General features: G+C 42.6%; 1 protein-coding gene across 18 annotated transcripts in view; it reads right to left on the bottom strand.

The window, feature by feature from the left end:
• Nucleotides 1-14,268, bottom strand: part of Pid1 (phosphotyrosine interaction domain containing 1) — a 216,261-nt gene that overhangs the window by 157,619 nt on the left and 44,374 nt on the right. The window contains exon 1 of one of the 18 annotated variants that reach the window (XM_063237199.1): nt 4,951-4,971. The exons of the other annotated variants lie outside the window; for them this stretch is intronic. The gene's annotated coding sequence lies outside the window, so the exon portion shown is untranslated. Of the gene's footprint in view, nt 1-4,950; nt 4,972-14,268 lie in introns of those variants that run through there. 18 annotated transcript variants of the gene reach the window in all.

Raw genomic sequence — 14,268 nt, 5'->3', positions numbered from 1 at the left:
TACGTTATGGGATTAAACGGAGAAATGCTTTCATAAATGAATGAGAAATGAAAGATTCTCTGTCCCAAAGCCAAGGAGTACCTATTATGTTTTCAACGCACATTTGTGAGCTCTCGGTCTCTTCCCCAGGACATGACCTGTGGGTTTGTGGCAGCTGTTTAGGTTCCCAAGGACTCTCTTACCTGCTTCTGACTAGACCTCATTAGGTTCTGCATAAATAAACTTGTCAGGAAGACAAGCTTCAGGAAAGAGATCAATGTACTGCAGCTTATTACAAACCTCTGGACAACCCTTCTGGAGAAACAGGCAGGAAAATGTTGGGTACCATTAGCAAATTTCCATTAATCAGGATTTTAAGAAAATTATATGGCCTACTTAACTGACTTTCTTACTTTACTTGAGGTTGGATGTAATTCTCAAAATAACTGTGGATTTCTCTAATGAATAACAACATTACTGGGCCCCAAGTTAATGCTTCTGAAACCAACTTCAATTTTACAGTTTCACAAATATAAGAGGTATTACACTAGTTTAGTGTGTAACAACCCCAGACCCACACTGTATTTAAAGTTATGCTCTCTTTTTCTTGGAATTCATTAGAATTTTTCTACTTGGGGAGATAAAATTTAAAAGTGAAGAAGAAACACTTATTTGCCAGTTCTACCTATTGGGTTTCCTCCTCCCGGCAGTAAACTGCTTCCTAAGTCATGTTTCAGATAGAATTGGCTTCAGTGTCCTTGAGTCGGGTATCCAAAAGTTTCCTCCGGAGAAACTTATAATTCTCCTTCAAAGAACAATTTTTGGAGTTTGCCTAGAGATGAAGTAGTAACCTGTCACACAGAGATGTTATAGCTGTCACACGTTGGAAAACTTCTTTATTTTCTTCCTCTTCTGTCAGGAGAAACATAGCCCGGCTCCTGCACAGCAGGAAAAGGGGCTCTGAGAGACTGTCACCAAGCAATGGGAACAAGCCAGAGATCCTTGTCTACCTTCTACCGGGAACTAGAAGGAAACTCAGTGTGGACAAGTGCCCTCTCTGATGCCATTTTCAAGCTCAGATAGCTCCGTAAAATGCTAATAGAAATGGAGCCCAACAGCAAACTAAAAGGTTTGTTTTGTCACTGGGGATGTCGTTCAGGGCCTTATGCATGCTAGGCAAGTGCTGAACCACTGGCTTACACCACCACCTCTATAAAGTTTCTTTCATAAACAGTTGTGATACACCTGGATTCTCTGCACTCAGGAAGCTGAGGCAGGAGGACTTCCACTAGTTCAAGACTAGTCTGGATTCCTTAGTGAGCTTAAGGCCAGTCTGAACTGCATATCAACACCCTGTCTCAAAAACATTAAATAATACATAAATAAAAAGATCTATAATGAACGTTGAGGGGAAGTACTCAGCCAAAAAACTACCTAGAGCCTTTCACAGGTTTTTGTCATTTACTTATCATGTAATCCCTATCAGACAAGTCATGGTATCCCCATTTGACCTGTCGGAGGGAACCCCAGAAATCAGCGACTTACCCCAAAGTACAGTGAAATTAGTAAGAGAGATACAATCAGTACACAGTATTTCTAACCCTGGGTCCCAGTCTTTCTCCCATCTTGGGAAACCCAGATGGCCCACCCTGGAGTAACACTCTCACCCCACCCTATCCCATCATCCGGGCCCCCAAATGCTCTAAAAATGTTAATGATGTCGGGGAGCGGAGGAGGCATATAATTTGTGATTCATAAAATAAAACAGTGACTCAAGGAGAACAGAGAGAGGGAAGGAACATCCGAATTAAGGAGTAGGTCAAACCTAAGCACCAATCCAGGCTCTGGGATTTACTAACCCTGTAACTCTAGGCAAATAAATTAACCTTTCTAAACCTCCGGTTCTCATGAGTAAAGTGTTTCCAGAGTATCTGAGAATGAAGATAGCGCAATAGGTGTAATATGGAGCCTGGCCCCCAGGGGGCGCCCTCTTCGCTTCCCTCCGGACCACACTCGACCTCCCCAAAATCTCTCTGGTCGCTCTGAGTGACACCTCTGTCTGCACTGTCCAGCTGCATAAAGAGTCGGCTCTTCTCAGGGAAATTAAATTCAGAGGGGCTGAACCAACTACAAAGGCAAAACTTAGAACCCAGAAAGGCAGAGGAAGCGTTGACTCGGGAGAAATGGAATTTCCTCATCTCAGGCCCTCAGGGCTCCTCTGCGCATAACAAATTGCTTACGATTCTTCCTCCAAGCAATTGCTCAACCCAAAGCATGTGGACTAGAAAGTCTTATTATGGGCCACCCCTTCTTCAGATTCTACCAGTCAGATGGCCTTGTGCTTTTCCAGAGTGATCAGATCAGTCCTCCAAAAAACAAATACACAACAGTAAATACAGACATATATCTGCATAATTTGGAGCAATCAAAAAGCAACATATCAGTCAGGAGCGGTGACCTATGTCTGTCACCCCAGCATTCTGGGAGGCAGAGGCAGGATCGCAAGTTCTAGCCCAGCCTGGACAAACTCAATGACATAGCAAGACCTTGTGTCAAAAAAAAAAAAAGCTAAGGATGTAGCTCAATACAAAGACACAGGATTTCATCCCTAGTCCTGCAAAAAGAGATTAAAAATATTAAGATATGTTCCATGCATGTCTCAACTTCTCCAAATAATATTAACATGTACTAAGAAGCTATAAACACCTCAATTGTATAGTGTCTTCTTCTAAGCTAGACTCCTGATTTAAGATAAAACAAAATTGTGCCAGTAAACTCACTATCAATCACCACAGACAAGTATAAACGGTCTCGGCCATGGAGGATTTAATGCAGAACAGAGCAGGACAGCAACACAGGCATTAAATCCTGACATTTTATATCGCAACAGACTCCCCACCCGAGCCTGGCCAAATCCCTTCAACTGAAGCAAGCAGGAGAGATTGACCTGCCTCTAAACATAAAGTAGAAGGCCAATAATGTCTGATGTAATTAGGACTGCGCTCAGGACTCCCATTAAGTGCTTTACGAGTGGCGCTACTCCTCAATCATACAAAGCTGTGTGGTTGGTGTTATTAATAGCCCACTTCACAGATGGAACATAGGCCAGGAGAACCTAAATAACCCGTCCGGAGGTCTGTCTCTATCAAGCAGTAAAGTGAGGATTTAAACCCAGGTCATATGACTTGGCAGCTATAACCACTGCCCTTGACTAAGAACCTCTTAGAAGGCAGAATTCCCAGAACGGAATAAGCTTAATGCCTTTCACCCCAACCAATTCTGCTGCAGAGACTCCAGAGAGCTGTCAGCATCAGTGGGCCAAGATGTATGTACTTCCCAAGAAGCAGGTGTATCCAAGGGTACTGAGAGCCTTAATCAAATGAAATACAAATCTAAGCCCAGTGAGGTGGTGCATACCTAGAATCCCCGCACTCTGGGGGACAGAGGCAGGAGGATCACAAATTTGAGCTCAACTTAGTGAGACCCTGTCTCAAAAAATAAAAAGGAGAAAGGATTGCTGGAGATGTAACCCAGTACACAGATGCCAGGTTCAATTTCAACTTTAAAAATAGACTACAAGAATCAGATATAGAGAAAGAATTAGGGTATTATTAGAGGGTGGTGGAGAAAGAATGAACTTTTTTATTAGTTTTTTATCATTAAAACTATAAGTTCATTGTAAGAGAGGAATTTGAACTGATACAGAACAGCTTACACTGAAATATAAAAGATCCCTCTGTACCCTCTAAATCTCAGGGTCAGTGCCCAAAGCCAACCATTATGCTGGTTTGTCACTGTTTTATTTTGTTTTTGTTTTTACAACCCTTTCCAGAAGTTTTCATTTCATTTATAAATAAGCAAGTAAGATTTTTCCTTCCTGTTTGTGTTTTTGCAATATAGAAACGCAAGCTTAGTATTTACATTATTTTAGTTTACTTTCCCTGGCCATGCATGGAGCACTTTTTCCTACAAGCACATCCTTTCGCTCTTTCTCATCCTCTTCCTTAAGAGCACAGCCACAGTGAACAGTGGTGCCACCCTTTCCCTAATCGCACGAGGATATTCCAGTTGTGTCTGGTGGCTGGACCCCAGACATTGTAGGCAGGTACACGTATCTTGAGCACCCATGGCAATAAATTTATAGCAAAGAAACTATTGTGTTAAAAGAGCACAGCTTATTTTTTCTCATACAGCACCCAACCCTCCAAAAAGACAGCAAAAATTTTACCCTCCTACAAATAATATCAACATAGGAAAGTGTGTGTTATCCCTCGTCAAAGAGCACTGGATTTTACCTTACTTTTTAGCCACAAACGATGAGGTGGTTGGACAGGCAGTAGCTAGGCTGGTGGAAGTGGATTCTTCCTATTTTTGTCCTTTATAGTTCTTTAACCAAATGAGGCCAAATACCTTTTGCACATTTATTAAAAACTCACAATGTCTCTCTGTGATATGCATTTGAGACTTACTCGTGTTTTTCCTGGATTGTCTTTTCATATTGGCTGTGAAAGTGCTTTGCCTTTTTAACAAAAGAGATCCTTTGTTACTCAAATGCTTTACAATAAATTTTCTCCAATGTGTCATTAATCTTTCGTTGTGTATAAGATAATTCTGGAAGAAGTGTTAAATATTTACTTAGCCAAGGACACTGGAGCCCAGCATCCTTCTTTATTTCTATAAAGCCACTGGCACGAGCAGAGCAGGGACCACCACGCATTGGACCTCCTTAGCATTCACCAGAGGGGTCAAAAGTACCATGAAGGGGTGGCCCCAGGAAAAGGTTATATAGATGGACAGGCACAGGCTTGAATTCAAAAACAAACTAGGCAGTGCTAACTTCTTGGGATATGTTTTATCACAAGTTCAAATATGTACACAGACAGGACAGTAGAAAATTTATTACAAAATTGGAGAGAAATCTATTAAATGTGCATTCATGGTCTCTGATGAATGCACTGGCACTTTACTAACCTACTAAACTGGGTCACTCACACAGCCAGCCATTGTAACACTTCGTTGCTCTGGTGCCTGTGGAATGAAAAGGTACTTTAAAAATATGATCCAAATCAAAGTCATCTGTGAAGCCCCTGAATCACTTTTGCCAACTGGGATTTAGAAATGACTGGATACAGGCAGAGGCCAGCAGGCTGTCCTGGGTCCTGTGGGAGAGGATGACCCACGTCAGGTGCTCCTTTCTTTTCAGCCTTGACAGCTGGGCTTTAGGAAAAGTCTTTAAAACTCAGCCTTGTGACCCTAATTACATGTGCACAGGCAGCCTAACAATGAGATAGATGGCTTTTTAAAATGGCAAACAGCAAATGTGACGCCAGCCCTGAGCAGCCCCGTACCGGGTCCAGGGGCTGTGAGCACCAGCAACTGCCTGGAGGAGCAGACACCAGGTCTATGTGGCACTTTTCTCCCACTTCAGGACCGGACGCTCCAGGAGCCTGAATGTGACCAGTTTTCCCTCCCAAAACGGTGGGGCAAGGGAGCAACACAGAGACCTAAGGGGAAGAGCACACAACCAACAGATCAGGGTTGCACCGAGTGTTGATTCCCTATGGTCTTGTTTTGAAGTCCTTTATCATTTCTACTGTTTTTACTGGGTTGTGTTTTATTCTCTTTTGTTTCGTTTGATTATGTTAAATCCAATGACAGGAGCAGCTATTTCAAAGATAATAAGATATATTATGGTAGCAATTTTGGATTTACTATTGGCTTGAAGTCCTTTATTGCATTCATTGTTTTGTTTTTATTGTTTGTATTCTGTTCTGTTCTGTCTAGTTTTTACTACATCTGAAGTTATCTGCAGCTATTTTGAAGACATCAAAAGGCATTATGGTAACTATTGTTGATTTTGTAATGTTTTAAAGTCCTGTATCTCTTACATTGATTTGTTTTGATTGGTTTTATTCTGTCTTATCCTCTTTAAAATAAAAAAAAGATGGCCAGGATATAAATGACCACAGGTTTCAGATAGGATCAGAAAATGATGAAGATGCAATGAATTCATGAGTTGGCAGATTAAATCTTTAGATTTTAATATTTTAAAAAATGCATGGGTAATCCACAAATTGTCAGTCTCAGAAAGGAAACATACAACAACAACACACACACACACACACACACACTCACACAAGCTATGATTCTTGCTGTTGGTGATATATTAAACCACTTAAAATCTAGCACGCCATGCTTTTCAAATGAGGACTAACCCAAAGTCGCAAGAAATACTGCCAGTATTATAAAGTGCTGTCATTGTCCTTTTAATTTTTCCCTAAAAAAGAAACGTCAGAGTTATTACTTTAAAGCAAAAATCTAAACAAAGGAGAAGGAAGAATTTTATACAGACTTTATGTGCATAGTTTTGTACTAGAGTATAATTTATATAGAGTGAAATCTATAATCTGCATTACAGATACACCTGTCCAGTAGATAAATAGGGGGCCGAGTATGAAGCTCCATCATGAAATTTATGCTTAAAATGGCCAAGGCTTTGGCTTCTATTTCCAGCACCTCACCCCCAAAAAGGCAAATAGGTAAAACCAGGGTGCAGAGGCCCATATTCCGGGCTGCCTGGACAAGCTGGTCACAAGTTCTCTCTACTTCCCATCAGCCTCTCAACCAAGTGGGGACACAGCCAATTTCCATCCAGGATCCACCAGGCACTGCAGACCCATCAGAGCTCTGGGACAACTTTGCAGCCTCTCCAGACGCTCCAGCAGAACGAGGAAATGAATCCATCAAAATGAGTGTATGCACTAGGTAAGCCCCAAATTTAATTTATTTTATGCTGATGAGGTTTATGGGTCTTTGGAAATATGAAGCTCAGCTGTTTAGGATTTGCTTTGTTTGTTTTGCTATAATTAATGATAGTGCCTTTCTGGAGAGAAAATAGCAGTAGGAAGACATATCATCAGAAATGATCCATCCAAAGACTGTACTTGGCCCCGGCTGAACAAGATGCGTTAGTCTCACTGTGGGGACAGAGAATGGGAGGGAGGTGGGTCAGGATGTAGGCGGACCCACCTGAACATAGGAAGGCAGCCAAAGAAAGCAGGAGGCCCAGCCCCAGGCCAGCTGGTCAGAGAGAGTCAATAAAAGGCTGGCAGCTTTCCTGGAGAAGCGCCAAGGTTCCTGGTCTTTATAGATAAGACTTCCAAAATCTTCAGATGACACCAAGATGCATGAGACTATAGATGATTGTTTTCCAAGCTCCTCGCAGAATGAACATTAAAACAGACTCAGTCTACTCAGATTTTGCAAAAAAAATCTCCTATCGCTACTAAACAATCTGCCGGCCTCAGCATTCCAAGACACGTCCAAACACAGTCTCAGCTCTGTTTCCAGCTTTGTCTTCCACTTTTCTCTCCCGCCAGTCACCCCAAACCAGCCCACACCATCACCCCAAGCCTTCAGATCTCGGCTTTTTTCCCCTTTAATGTCCTTCAAGATTCAGTTCAGCCCAGACAACTGGATATCTCCTCTGTTGTACACCCCAAAATCCTTGTCCATAGCTTGATAACAGCCCTTTATTTTCACTGACTATTGATTTCTCTTTCACTAAAATATTCAGTCTTTTTCAACAGCTAAAAATTCAGGCCTAAGACATACATCAAGTGGTTCAAAAACAGACAACACAACACAAACGAGTGCAAAAGTCTTAACAGCAACATATACGGATGTTCTTATGTAAGTCTCATCCCTTGAGCTAAAATTCTCCACAGTTCTGTTTCAGAAGCAAAAAAAAAAAAAAAAAGCAAAAAAGGCAATGTTTAAAAGTCACTAGAAGAACCACTGACCATGTTCACCTGCTCTATCCCATTTGTTCTCATTCAAGGCATATAAGCTGGAATCATTTGGTAACTCTTGCACCAATGAAGGGACCAAGCAGAACCTTGAGCTCTGACAGAAAAGAGAAGAACAGAGACCAAGATCAGGGTCAGCAACCCTCTGGAGGACAGTTAAGAGAGCTACAGGAAGGATGGAACAGGCAGGTGGAGGACAGGTAAGCCAACTCCTAAAATACCCAGTGCTGGAGAGGAAGTGGGCAAGTCCAGTCCAGAATGGACTCCATATACAGAGGCCAGGTTTGCTGTCCTGAGATTCTGGCAAATGATGGCCAAGATCCAAAGGCATAGCCCAAGAGGAATAGGAAGAAGAAGCCACAGGAACAGAAGAAAAGACAAGCCGAGGGATACAGGCAAACAAGTCCAAAGTTGCCCAGTTTATTGATCTGCTCAACTGAAATCTGCACAGATGTACACTGAGCTTGATTGATTTACACTGATCTCCACTCTCTATAATAATTCTTAGTCTTTCTCCTTCAATTAAATTCTCACTTCCAAATGTCCAGATGCATTCAAAGAACACCTCCTCCTGAAGGCAATCTCACAAAGCACCACATAAATACACATTTATCAACTGTTAGTCTAGGGTTTGGTCAGTGATAACTAAAATTCAAGATTCAAAACCTAGATGAAATGTGCTGGTCATTTAGATCAGGCCCTGGTTGGGTGGGTAAGAAGACACAGCTCTGTGGACTTGCCAAAGGTCATATCACGAAGTGACCGAAGCAGAATTAGTAATAATGAAAACATGGGGCAGATACAGCACTGAGCACTCCCTATAAATGACTGACATTAAGCCTGTTTTAGGAGGCAAAGAGGGGCTAGCTGAACAGTCCAGAACTAGCAAGAGGCCAGCAGCCAGGTGAAAAAGCCCTGGACCCTGGGGCAGCCTGGGTTCATCCAGGCGTTCTCATTCTCACAAAATGCTGAATCAAAGAGAGGCAGAGGTTGGACTCAAACCCACATGGTTGGACCCCTACAGTCCCTGTTCCCCAGGGAACCCAGAAGCAATGGTGCTAGGAGCCTGTTCCCAGAATGTAAATGGGGAGAGAACCCCAACATCCACCCAGTGACAGCAGCCAGGGCCCAGCCTGGAAAACAAGGAGATAATTCAGAAATTCACTAGGCTCATGATATAACTTGAATCTTTTCTAAGACCATGCACCTAAGTAGCATCATGTATCAGTATTTTCATGTGCCAAGCATTCCACCTCCCTACTAGTGTGAATTAATGGGATGTTCTTACAGGATTTTATTCTCCTTGGTATAAAATTAAAATATAAAAGAGTAAGGTGAAAATTCAATCAGCAAGCTATTAGTTCAAAATTCAAAGTTTATACCAGGGCTTTACTTGCTATGATTTTACTGTACTATTATCTTTTATTTTTTAGCTTTAAATAAATCAATACATTTTTTTTAAATCTCAGCTTATTTTCCCCCAAAATTTCATCAACTGCTTCAAAAATATTCCTAAACTTAGTTTCAAAACTATTCCCCAATTCTTTGTCCCACCAATTTGGCAGCTTGGCTTAGCTTTGTTCCTTGCATTGCTATTTAAGTGCCTTGCATGCAAACATCTGGTAACTTCGTCTGTGAATCTCTCATAGAGAACAGATATTTTCCATTCACATACGTTTGAGTCAAGGTGGTCAGCTCATCCCAGTGTACCCTGGAGTCTCCTGATTTGGGTACTGAAACTGTCACATCCTGGAAGCACCCTCAATCCCAGGCAAGGTGACCGTTAGACACCACTGTGACCCTCTTACACTCTTAAGCTCCTCCCTTTTGGTTGTCATTGATAGTCTCTGCTTCTGACCTCTTTGTTCCTACTTGGTGCCACACTGTCATCTGCACATCCAAGGCACAGTGGCCTAATCAAAAGCTTCCCATGAGACATCAGCGTATGGATCTGTAGCCCCGAACAGCCCACTGCCTGTCGGCTCCCTTCTTGAGACCCTGTCTTGGTCCTACTTCTGTTTCTACCTCTGATTACTCCTCCTCTGGCTGTTTTCCATCATTAAACCTCAAGATTTCCCAGAGCTCTGTGATCACCCATCCCTTCTCCCAAGACTGTTTCTCTAGGCATCCTTCTCTGCTAACGTCATTGTTCCCATGAGCCAATATGTCCCAGTTGCTCCACCAACCACTGCCTCTCTCCCACTGTCAAGGTCTGTATTGTGACGATCTCAGGGAACAAATGCAGATACTTCGTGAGGACCCGATGCTCAGCCATCCAAAAGTCTTGTTTCCCCTCCCACATAACAGGGCTTCCACCTGAGCTAAAAGAATGGCAATCTCTTCCTCTCCTCTTCCCACATTCCTGCATCTGAGCAACTGGCGGATACTCTAACACCATCTCCAGTGGTTCTGCTCTCAACATCCCCACTCCACTATGCCTGGTGGGCTTCTTTCTACATTCTTCCTGGACCACAAAATACTCCTGGGCACTCCCACCCCTCAGAAGCCCTCAGACTGTCAGAATCCCCCAACCATAAATTAAGTTATGACATTTTTTCAACAGCTTTCTAAAGGCAAAACTCTAAACACTCCAGGATGGCACCTGGCCCTCTCCAATCCTTGGCCCCAACTTCTCTTTTCAGCCTGATCTTGAGGGGAGAGGGACAGTCCCTTTCCTACACCCAGAACTCTGCTTAGTGGAAGCCACAGGCCACAAAAATTCCACAGCCACAAAGGGTGGAGGCAAAGCACAAACCTCCTGTATGTCTATTTGGTTTGCACAATTAACTAGAGGGTTGCACAAGCTGGGATGCTTAATTTCATGGGTCAGCTGGACCAGGCCACAGGGTGCTGAGAAGGGTGGTGAAATCTTGTGTCTGGCTGCGTCAGTGAGGGTTTCCCTGGGTGCAATTAACATCTGAGCTCGTAAACTGAGCACATCAGATTGTTCTCCTAGAGCAGGTAAGACTCACCCTGACTATTGAAGGCCCAGCTAGAGCACAAGCTGAATCAGGAAGAATTACTCTCTCCATCTGACTGTTGTTATGGTGAGACATCAATCTTCTCCCGATTTCTGAGCAGATTTACAGGAACCCACATCCTCAGCCCTCCTGTGGCTGGACTTCCCAGTCTCTGTGATCATACAGAGCGGATCATTCATCAGAAATCTGTCTGTCTGTTTGGAGCTGGGGATTTAGCTCAGTGGCATAAGTGCTTGCCTTGCAAGCAGGTAGTCATGAGTTTGATCCCTGGTATGATCCCTGGTACCGACAAAAAGGAAAAAGACCAAAAAAAAAAAAAAAAAAAAGAAAAGAAAAAGAAATCTGTCTGTCCGTCTCCATCCTCTTTCTGTCCCTCCATCCCTCCCGGTCCCTGTTTTGTTTCTGGAAAGAAAGCCCAACACACAGAGAACCACAATGAATTGAATCCTTTCTCTTTTGTGGGATCTTTAAGTGGATCTCAATTTTTTACAGTTGTAAATATTACTGCAGTGAACATTTTCTGACACATAGCTTTTGTTGCCTTTTAATAATTGCTTCAAGATAAATTCCCAGGAGTGGGTTCGCTGGGTCAATGTGTGCAGAAATTTTATGATCTGTTTTAATTGTTGCCAAATTGCTTTTCCAAAGTGACTAAACAAGTTCCAAGGATCTCATAATTTCCCTAACATGAGCCTTAAGAATAATTTTAAAAACCCTATTATTCACTTACAACATGTAAAATGCTATTTCATTATTATTTTAATTTGCAGTTTGTTTATTATTCATAACCTTAATTTTTTTAAAATGTGTTTACTAAGCATATTCTAATGTTTATTCATGTCTCTGGACCATTTATCAACACACTGTTTCTTACGTATAGGTTAAAATATTTGTTATAAAATTTAACCTTTGGACTCCATGTCAGTATTTCCCTGGTGTATTTGCTGGCTTCAAGCTACATTCTCATTCATTTCGTGGAACTCTGAGGAGACTTCTACCAAGAAATTGCAAATCCCTTCCTTCTCAGTGTTCTAACACCCAAGCAGAAAGCAATCCCAAGAGTTCAGGGTAGTTGGCTAACTCAACCCATCATCAGAACAATGCAGCCTCCTACAGGGTGCACCATTGTCAATAAGGGAGCTGCAGAAGGGTTACTGGGCCACCACCACCACCCCATCTGTGAAGTGGGAGAAACCTTCAGCACACAGCCACTGTGAGCCTCAGTCAAGGAAATTCTTTTTTTTTTGTCTTTTTCCTTTTTATCGGTACCAGGGATCAAACTCACGACTGCCTGCTTGCAAGGCAGGTGCTTATGCCACTGAGCTAAATCTCCAGCCCCAGTCATGGAAATTCTTAAGCCCCAACACTGTAGGCATCAATATGTGCAAGATCCAGCGCAGGACTCCTTTCCATTAATGGAGTGATGATACCTGGCAGTGGTTTGGAATTAATTTTGGTATTTGGCATATCACATGATTCTGAAATTAACTCTTTTTTATTGTTACCTGTGTAGTCAAAGGCTGTATTTCCTGTTGTTTTGGATGCATGCAAGATTTATATTTTTGAAACATGGACCATTTCTGTTTATAGGTTCTTTAAAATGGGTCAAATGAAAAATAGCAATCAGTAAGGTAAAAGAGAAATGCATGTTTGAGCCAAATATCTATGTCACACAGTTCCAATATTCTGTTTTGTTTAGGTCTTTGGCTTAATTTAACTCAACTGTCATGTTGCCAGCATTTTCTAATTAGAAATGTGGTACACTCGACTAACCAATGAATTCACAACCAAAAAACTATATTCAAATGCCAGTGCTGAGACACTGTTTCACATCAAGGGACTTGGTATTTGTCATCAGTAAGGTAAGGATAATAAATATCCAGGCTTCCTCATGCCCAAGAACACTGGGAGTCTCCAGTGGCACAATGTCTATGAAACATGACAGATGCAGGGTCCTTCTTCCCAGTGCTATGACAACAATTGCTGTCAGAAAAGTTGATTTTTCCATTTCCATCAATTTTTATACAAGTCTATGTCATTCTCACAGAACAGAAGCTAAGAGCTTCAACATGAGACTCTGAAGAGTCCCACTGTACTTGATCACTGACCAGCTGTTAGATTTGCAGACATGCAGAAGATCCCTGAGCTTTGGTCTCCTGGTGAGTAAGGAGGAGACTCAGTAAGGATGGAATTCCCTGGTGTGCAGGAGCACGAGCAACCTGTGCACTGACAGCACTGGACACACAGCAGCACCATATGCTCATTTTCCTTGGCTCTCAAGAACCCTCTCCACCTTGGTCTACTGCATTCTCCACTCTTACTTCAGAGAGGTGCCAGGAAGTGGGTGGGAAGGAAAACGAAGCAACTAGAGGATGATACAGCAGCAGCAGAAGACCCCATGTTCTCTTGCTCTTCCTCCAGGTCTAGGGCTTTTGTAGCAGCTTATCATGATTCATATCTAGATGATGCCTGAGGCCTCATGCACTCATAGATGGAACTTGGAATGATGACTGGATCATGGAAGCATGATACTCACAGGTGGGTTAGCCCACTGATGAGTTCGCAGCTAAATGTGATGTTGGGAAGTAAATCCCAAGTAAATCCCCTAGTAGGAGGAATGGGTCACTGGAGGCCTGGCCTGGAAGGGTCTATCTTAGTCTCCTGCTTTGATCTCTCTCTCCTTCCCACAGCCACACCATGAGCTATTTCTCCCCTACCATGCCCCACTGCCATGCTGCTCTGCCTTGGAGCCAGCCAACTGTGAATTTAAACCTCTACAAACTGTGAGACAAAATAAACTTCTCCTCCTTAGGTTGGGAGCTGTGACTCAGCCACAAGAAAGGGACTAAGATGTGGCTGTTTTCCTGCACCCCAAGACACAGTTCCTATTCACAGGTGTCTTTCCTAACGCCAGGGCTCCAACAAGCCCTTTATAGAACTAGAGGCCACGCAAGCTTCTCATACATACTGGCCTTCAGTGCTGTAAACACTCTTTGTACAGTCACTTCAAAACTGATACCCTGAGTACACCATCTGTTTGTAGCGGAGGTTGATGTGAATCTCATGAATTCTTGTTTTAACTGATGTACTCCTCCCTCCTGGTAGAGACATTCCCACATAGTCACAGATTTCTGCGTCACTGGTGCCAGTCAAATGCAGATGGAAATATGTAAAAAACAAAATCCAGGAAGGCTCAGAACAAAAACCTTGAATGAGCCACATGCGTGCAGTGCTCTAAATCCATAGAAATGTGGTGACATGTGTGCCCACCCTGCGGTAGCCTCTGGCCATGTCACACACTCATCACTGCAGCACCATTGCCCTTCCTGTAAAATGTGATATTCCTGCAACATTTGCGTCTGTCCTGAACATGTAAGACTATTTTTTCTCTCATTAGTACCCTGTTAACATGCATGACAACTATGAGTTGTGGTCAACAATATGGCTAATATTTAAACAAAAAATTTTAAAATGTTTTCAATCAAAAAATAGGCAACTGA

Source organism: Cavia porcellus, unplaced genomic scaffold (genome assembly GCF_034190915.1).
Source record: "Cavia porcellus strain 051 isolate PalLab524CR breed Dunkin Hartley unplaced genomic scaffold, mCavPor4.1 scaffold_26, whole genome shotgun sequence".
NCBI classification, from domain to species: Eukaryota; Metazoa; Chordata; class Mammalia; order Rodentia; family Caviidae; genus Cavia; species Cavia porcellus.
This window is presented reverse-complemented; position numbering and strand designations above follow the sequence as displayed.